The sequence below is a fragment of the Tenrec ecaudatus genome, chromosome 3 (assembly GCF_050624435.1).
Source record: "Tenrec ecaudatus isolate mTenEca1 chromosome 3, mTenEca1.hap1, whole genome shotgun sequence".
Classification (NCBI taxonomy): domain Eukaryota; kingdom Metazoa; phylum Chordata; class Mammalia; order Afrosoricida; family Tenrecidae; genus Tenrec; species Tenrec ecaudatus.
In genome coordinates, this window is record NC_134532.1 from 180,655,375 (window position 1) to 180,663,241 (window position 7,867).

A 7,867-nucleotide genomic window follows, 5' to 3' on the forward strand; every position below is an offset into this window, starting at 1 on the left:
GTTAGAATGGACTCAATGATAGTGGGTTTGGTCTCAAGGAGGGGATTATGAGGCTCACAGTTCATTTGAATACAGTGTTCCGACCGTATTATAATCCCTAAACACCCATGACATTAGTAAGTTTTGTCAAATAATGCTTGGAAGCCAAGTGTCTGTTGTGGTGTTGGGGCCCTTGAGCTGGTTCTGACCCATAGCGGCCTCGTGCACAATACTGCCTGGTTCTGCGCCATTCTCACAATGAGCCCATTGGTGCAGCCAGGGTGTCACCCTGTCTTCTTGGCACTCTCTCCCTGCAAGGCTTCCTGTTTCCTGGCTCTCCGAATACATAGGATATAAAAAGCAAATATAAAAGACCTCCACTAAATACCCCCAAACTGGATGAATAACAAACATTTTTTAAAAAGAGAGAAAAGAAGAAACATCTTTTCCAAGTATTTAAAATCATCAAGACGGGGACAGACTCCCTTTTGTCCTCCTAAATTAACTGTTTCCTACACATGAAGCATGCTCCAATTCTCGGAAGTTTCCGCATTCTCCAGTCCTACATTTGTTAGAAAGCACACATGGCTTTCTTCCTCCTCTCCATCCAGGAGAGCCAAAAACCAGATAGCCAAGCGAAGAAGGGTCCTCCGTCCATTCTCATACACAAGCAATGTGCTTTATATTAAAGAAATCCACAAGCGGCTAACCTGACTGGCATGAACTTCGAGAGAAGGAGAAAGCGTACCCTCCTTCCAACCTCATGGTCCATATGATCCAGAGGAGACCCTTCACGGCCCTGCCAGGAGCTAAGAAGCAGAACCAGGCACGCCGACCCGCTGCCCTTTTAGGGCTGACCGACACACAGGGGCTGTTGTGTGAGAAGGGAAGAGGAGGAGGCTGGACGCTGCTGGAAACAATCAACAGCTCTGTTCTTTATTTTTTGTTAAGTTGCTGGAGCACCTGCTGCCTGGGTCTCTTCAGCCTCATCCATTATGTAACACGTTGGCGGCGATGGGACTGGGAGATGCAACGGAACACAAAGGCAAACCTCGGGGAAGCCAGCGAGGCCGCCCCAACATCTCAAAGTGCACACGGCCAACAGTGCTCACGTCTCCTCCTGTCTCCTCTGGGTATTGGCAGGTCCTTAACGGAGGGAGACATAAAACCAGACCAGCTGCGGGGGAGTTGATGCTGACTCATGCTGCTCCGGGTGGGGCAGGGCAGAACCGTTTTTTTCAGAAGGAGATGATCAGGTTTTTCTTCCAAGGTGCCACTTACTCACTCACCCACCCACTCACCCACCCACCCACTCGCTCACTCACTCCCATCAAGTTGATTCTGACTCATAATATCCCTAAAGGGCAGGATAGAACATCTCTGTGAGTTTCCTAGACTGTAACTCTTTACAGGAGTAGAAAGCCTCCTCTTTCTTCCTTGGAGCAGCTGGTGGTTTCAAACTGCTGATCTTGCAGTTAGTAGACCAATGTAATGCGTAACCACTACACCACCTAGGCTCCCAGTGGACTCAAATTACTAACCCTCTGGTTAGCGGTGACCTTGTAGTTCAAAACCACCGGCTGATCCTATAGGATCACTATGATTTGGCATCGCCTCCATAGAAGTGAACTCGCTAACCATTTGCAGCATGCGGGACTCCAAAAGACACACGGCTAGTAGAAAATGGTATTGCGTCGTCCAGCTATGGCACTGGGAGGAGTTAAAAGGCAAAGAAATACTTGTCTGTCACCCGATATATTTAGGGGCATTCAGTTCTTATTTGATAGGGATTGGCTTTCACACTTACTCTCTGGTCTGTCCAGGAGAGGAAATGTTTACATCAACCTATCCCAAAGAGTGCTCTACAGAATCCAATCTCCACAGTACCTTAAGAGATTTGAAGCAGAATAGATTACATAGTTAAGTTTGGGGTCGCTATATCTATAGCTATATAATCTTGAGTCTTCTCAGAGCTCCAATAATGACCCTATAGGACAGGGTAGATTTGCCCCTGTGGGTGTGTTTCTGGGACTCTAACTATTTACCGGAGTAGAAAGCCTCATCTATCTTCCTCAGAATGGCTGGTGGTTTCAAACTGCTGACCTTGCAAGGGTTAGCAATCCAACTGATAACTCACTACAACACCAGGACTCCCTTTCTCAGAGTTGGTAGAATTTAATGATATGGATATCCTCCCTGTGATAGCTTTACTGTGCCAACTAGGCCAATAGGAACACGTGGGCACAGTTAAATCAGATCACAGCTTGATTGGAGGGCGACCGAAATAAATAAAGATAGCCGGCATTCCATCTCCCTCTTGCTCCCTAGTGATTAGAACAATGTGCTGCTGCTTGAGTTAGTTCTCTGCCTCAACCTGTGTGCTACACTACCTGTGGGCCAAGCCAACCCATGGATTGTGTCACTAGAGCTTGAGGCTCCATGCTGCTGGTGTATACGTGACTTAAGCTGGAGGCTGGTGGATCCTCTCCCCATGCTTGAGTTCCAGATGCCATCAAGGCCTGCCTCGATAAGCTCCCCAGCTACTGACTGTTGCTGACCCACCCTGCTGTCTGCTGCCTGTGGGCAGTCTCTGATGCCTTGCCTGAGGGAAACCTCCAGCTGTCTGAAAGCCTGAAATCCACCTTGGACCCAGGTGAGCTCAGGGACTTCCAGTATATTAACTGTTCCACAAAGGTGAGTTGAACTGAGCCCTCTGCACTGTTGTGTAGACTAATTAGCTGTTGTCTTAGTCGAGGCGAACTAGAGAAACAAATTCATAGAGACACTGATATGTGTATAGGAAAGAGCTTCAGATACAAGAGCAATTGAATATGGAGAAAACATCCCAGCCCAGTCCAGATCAAGTCCATAAGTCCAATATTAGTCCATATGTCTGATACTGATCTATAAAGTCCTCTTCAGACTCATGAAGCACATACAATGACACCAAATGCAAGATGATCACAGGTCAGTAGGTGGAAAGTCTTGTGGACCCAGTGGCGTTGTAAGCATCTCAAGGTCCAGGGCTCTGGCTGCATCAGGGTAGGTCCATGTGGCTTCTCCTCAGGGATGTCTCACAGGGAGTGAGCAGAGAGAGTGTCTCCTGCCTCCAAGGAGGAATATATCTCCTTAGCATCTCCAAATGAGGTCATCAATCTGGGACATGATTGACAGGCTAAACTCTACCCCTTCACTCTTACTACTCAAATTGACAACAGATTATGCAACTACCATAGCTGTTATATTCCTCCTCGCTGTATAAACCTGTCCTCTTATATGTATATAATCATAAGTGTCCTGGTTTTGTTTCTTAGAGAACCTTGCCTAACACACTCCCAAACTCATTGCTATTCAGTTAATCCCAACTCATAAGGATCCTTTAGTATAGCTGCCCCTTGGGCTTTCCAAGGTGGTAAATGGGTAGGTGGGCAGACCCTACCACATCTTTCTCCTGAGCAGAAGCTGGTGGGTGGTGGACTGAATCACCAGCCGTCGAGTTCACAGCCAAGTGCTTAACCACTGCACCACTAGGACTCTTTTGAGTTCCTCCAGTGAAGGAGCAGACTGTTTCCTACGCAACTTAAACAAGACTCCTTTATGAGAAAGAGTGGGTGGGACCAGGGTTCTGTAGAACTTCGAGGAGAAAATGCTGGCTTTCCACAATATCAGATACTAACTCAAGGGGGATGGTTGGGAGAGGGTGGGGGGTGGGCTAAGGGAGCCAAACAAGCCCATCATACATATTGCCTGGCCTTTATTGTATTAGCCCTTGTGATGCTATAAGACATTTGACTAAGTCACCAAAAGTTCAAAAGGTCTTGTAAAATCAACATTTAAAGAATAAGAACAACCATAGGGCCAGCCCCACCAAAAGACACAACATCCCTCACTGAACCATAGTGTTCCAGGGGACAACACTGGAGACACAGTGCAGGAATTGTGCCCAATCTGACCCCATCACACTGGAGCAAAACACTAAGAGGCATGCAACAGAGCAGTAAGGGGAGAAAAACAAGTCACTGGGGAATACCAAAATCAGACTTGGGGAACAGAGTGTGCCACCCCATCAGACTCGACTGGAAAAGACTCCTAAAGGTCAACAAATGGATTTGAGACTATTTATAAAGGTCTCCTTTTTTGCCATTGGCTCTCTTTTTGTTGTTGTTATTTTATTGTTGGTGTTGGTGGTGGTGATGGTGGTTTTGTCTTCTTTGTTGTTTTGTTTGGCTTTTCCTTGTTTGGGAGCTTATAAGTGTTTCTGCATGTCTCTCTAGATAAGATAGAAGGGATAAAAAATTCTGAGAAGAAAACAACGGGACCAATGGTTCTGGGGGAACAAGGGAGAAGGGGGGCGGTGGGAGAAAGGAAGTGGGGAAAACCAACCCAGGGACAAGGGAACAAGTGATCTAAAAATAGATGGAGAGAAGTGTGTAGAATGCCTAGTAGGTCTTAAGCAAGTGCAATGTAACCCCAAATGAAGGCTGAACATGATAGTGGGACAAGTAAAAGGAAATAGAGGAAAGAACTAGGAGGTAAATGACACTTGTAGAGGTCTAAATACAGGCATGTACATATGTAAATATATTTATATATAACAATAGGGAAATAGGTCTATGTGCTTATATTTATATTTTAAGTATTAAGTAACAGATGGACATTGGGCCTCGACTCAAGTACTCTCTCAATGCAAGAATACTTTGTTCTAAGAATCTGGCATTCCATGATGCTCACCTTCCTGACATGATTGCTGAAGACAAAATGGGTGCATAAGCAAATGTGGTGAAGAAAGCTGATGTTGCCTGGCTATCAAAAGATATAGCATCAGGGGTCTTAACGGCTTGAAGATAAACAAGCCACCATCTAGCTAAGAAGCATTAAAGTCCATGTGGAAGAAGCACACCAGCCTGTGTGATCACGAGGTGCCTATGGGATCGGGTATCAGGCATCAAAGAACAAGAACAAAAATACTAATGTGAAGGGAGGGAGCATAGAGTGGAAACCCAAAGCTAATCTGTAGACAGTTGGACATCCACTTATAGAAGGGTCACAAGGAAGAAATAAGCCAGTCAGGGCACACTACAGCACCAATGAAACATACAACTTTCCTCTAGTTCTTTAATGCTCCCTCCCTCCACTATCATGTCCTCAATTCTGCCTTATAAATCTGACTAGACCAGAATATGTACACTGCTACAGAAAAGAGCCTGAAACATAGGGAAAACAGGACAGATAAAGCGCTCAGGATCAATAATGAGAATAGAGATACCAGGAGGGTAAGGGGAATATGGGGGGCAAGAGGGGGAATTGATCATAAAGATCAACATATAACCCCCTCGCAGGGGGACAAAAAACAGAAAAATGGTTGAATGGAGACAGCGGATAATGTAAGATATGAAAATAATAATTTATAAATCATCAAGGATTCATGAGGAAGGGAGTGTGGGGAAGGGAGGAGGAAATGAGGAGCTGGTATTAAGGGCTCAAGTAGAAAGAAAATGCTTTGAAAATGATGAGGGCTACAAATGCGCAACTGTGCTTGATACAATGGATGCATGTATAGATTGTGATAAGAGCTATAAGAGCTCCCACTAAAAGTATTTAATAATATATATTTTTAAGAATAAGAACAAAGTTTGAGGTTTTTTAATTTGATGACTCCTTTGATTTGCTTCTCTTGACAAAGAGGTGAACCAATACCAAACCATGCCCCTCTTGCACACCGAATGTTTGAAAGCCTGAAGCAGTAGAGGCTTGATGTAAGACACTGTGTTTCCAATGGCGTTGGAGACAGTGGAGCGTGCTCTGGTACAGGCGTTCAGAGGAATGAAACAAGTCAAGTGAGGAATCCTCCGATGACCCCATTTCTGAGTCACCCGACAGGCAGAGAGAGGGTGTGCCAGGCGGAAAGCATCTGAGGAGGCAGGTGGCTTCACCTTTCTCCCTCAGACAACTGGGCGCTATGGGTTAGAAAGTCGACCTTTCTGTTAGCAGGCCAAGGTTGAAGTCCAACTGCCTCCCCAGGGCTCTTTGGGCAGTCAGAGCTTGGGGAGTAAAGCGGCTAGTTTTCTGAGAAGTGGTGCTGGGCTCAGATTGGTGGGGCGCAGGGAAGAATGTGCCAGGAGCTCCAGGAAGCTTCAAGAACAAAAGCACATAGCTGGAATCAATAAGCACAAAAATAGATCACAGGCCGCTTCCAGATATAGATTCAAGCACACATGCCCGGCGTTTTAATTTGAAATGTTAATTGGGGAGCATAGCAGTGAGGAATTCTGAACAAATAAGTAGGTCTGGGGCACGGAGAGGGTCAAATCAAGTCATCTGGCCATTAAATCCCATCTCGAGGAGGATAAACACTAGCTATTTCCCAGATGGATGACTAAGGCATTCCCAGAGCCATTTCCACAAAGGCCAGATGCAGAATCAATTACAGCAAACATCGATGGCCAGTCCCACAGACCTGGGGTAGCACAGCCTCCCAGAGTCAGGGAACCAGTTTGAAAAATAATTCTGGAATCTTGCAGATCCTCTTACTAAGAAGCTGAAATAGATTTGCCAACGCTCACTGAGAAATCGTCAGCATTGTTCCGCCCAGGGCATTCTACCATTCTAGCACATTTACTAAACACTAGTTCAAAGTGAGTCAGTTTCTGAAACAAAAACTTCACCTTGAAGTCATAAGAGAAGTTTAGCTCCGCCACAATGAGATTAGCATAATTTTTAAAGGATCCAAAAATACTTTTTCATCAAGATGTGAGAGCTAGATAAAAGTTCAAAAATGTGTTTGCTCATCTGAGTTAAGACCTAATTGTTGCTATTCAAGACTTTCTTTCTTTCAATCTTTGATTTCTGTTGTTGGGCTGCTAATTGTAAGGTCAGCAGTTCAAGCCCAGCAGCTGCTCCAAGGGGAAAAGATGAGGCTATCAGATTCCATGGAGCTTTACAGCCTTGGAAGCCCTAGAAATAGACAGGGTTGCTAAGAGCTGGAACCGTCTCGATGACAGAGTGTGGGTTTTATTCTCTACCACTTTACTAACAACGCAATGCCTTTTAAAATCTACATACAACCCCCTCTCAGGGGCACGGATGACAGGAAAGTAGGTGATGGGAGACATGGGTCAGTATAAGTCATGAAAACATCATAATAATTTATATATTATCCAGGGTTCGTGAGAGAGGGAGGGTGGGGGAGGGAGGGGAAAAATGAGGAGCTGATCCCAAGGGCTCAAATAGAAAGAAAATGTTTTGAGAATGATGATGGTAACAATTGCACAAATGTGCTTGACACGATGGATGGATGGACGGACAGACGGATGGACGGACGGACGGACGGACGGATGGATGGACGGACGGACGGATGGATTGTGATGAGTTGTACAAGCCCTAAAATGATTTTTTTAATAATAAATAAAATAAAACAAGAGTGGCATCCTCAGACACAAACAAAATGATTCTATAAAAGGCTGGGGCCTATCAGTACCTGGGGGAAAGACACCAGCAAGAACTACAGTTACAGACTCACAGACTCACAGGGCAGTGTTGTTTGGGCCATAGGGTCTCTGTGATTGGCATCAACTCAGTGGCAGAGAGTTGGAGGGTGTCTTATTAGTGTTCCAGTTGTCTGGATGCCCTCACATACATAATTACATGAAAGGGCACAATGGTCAAGGCAGATGTTCTCTGATAATTTAACTACTGTACATACTCGAGTATAAGCCAACCCGAATATCAGCCAAGGCAACTAATTTACCACAAAAACCGCATTAAAAATGTGCTGTAAACTTGGCTTACACTCAAGTATATATGGTAGACTGCTCTTTATCTTGAAGCTGACTTCAAGGAATCAATCGTTTCAGTTCAAGTTTTGGATATTTTCTCAGGGATTTGGCTT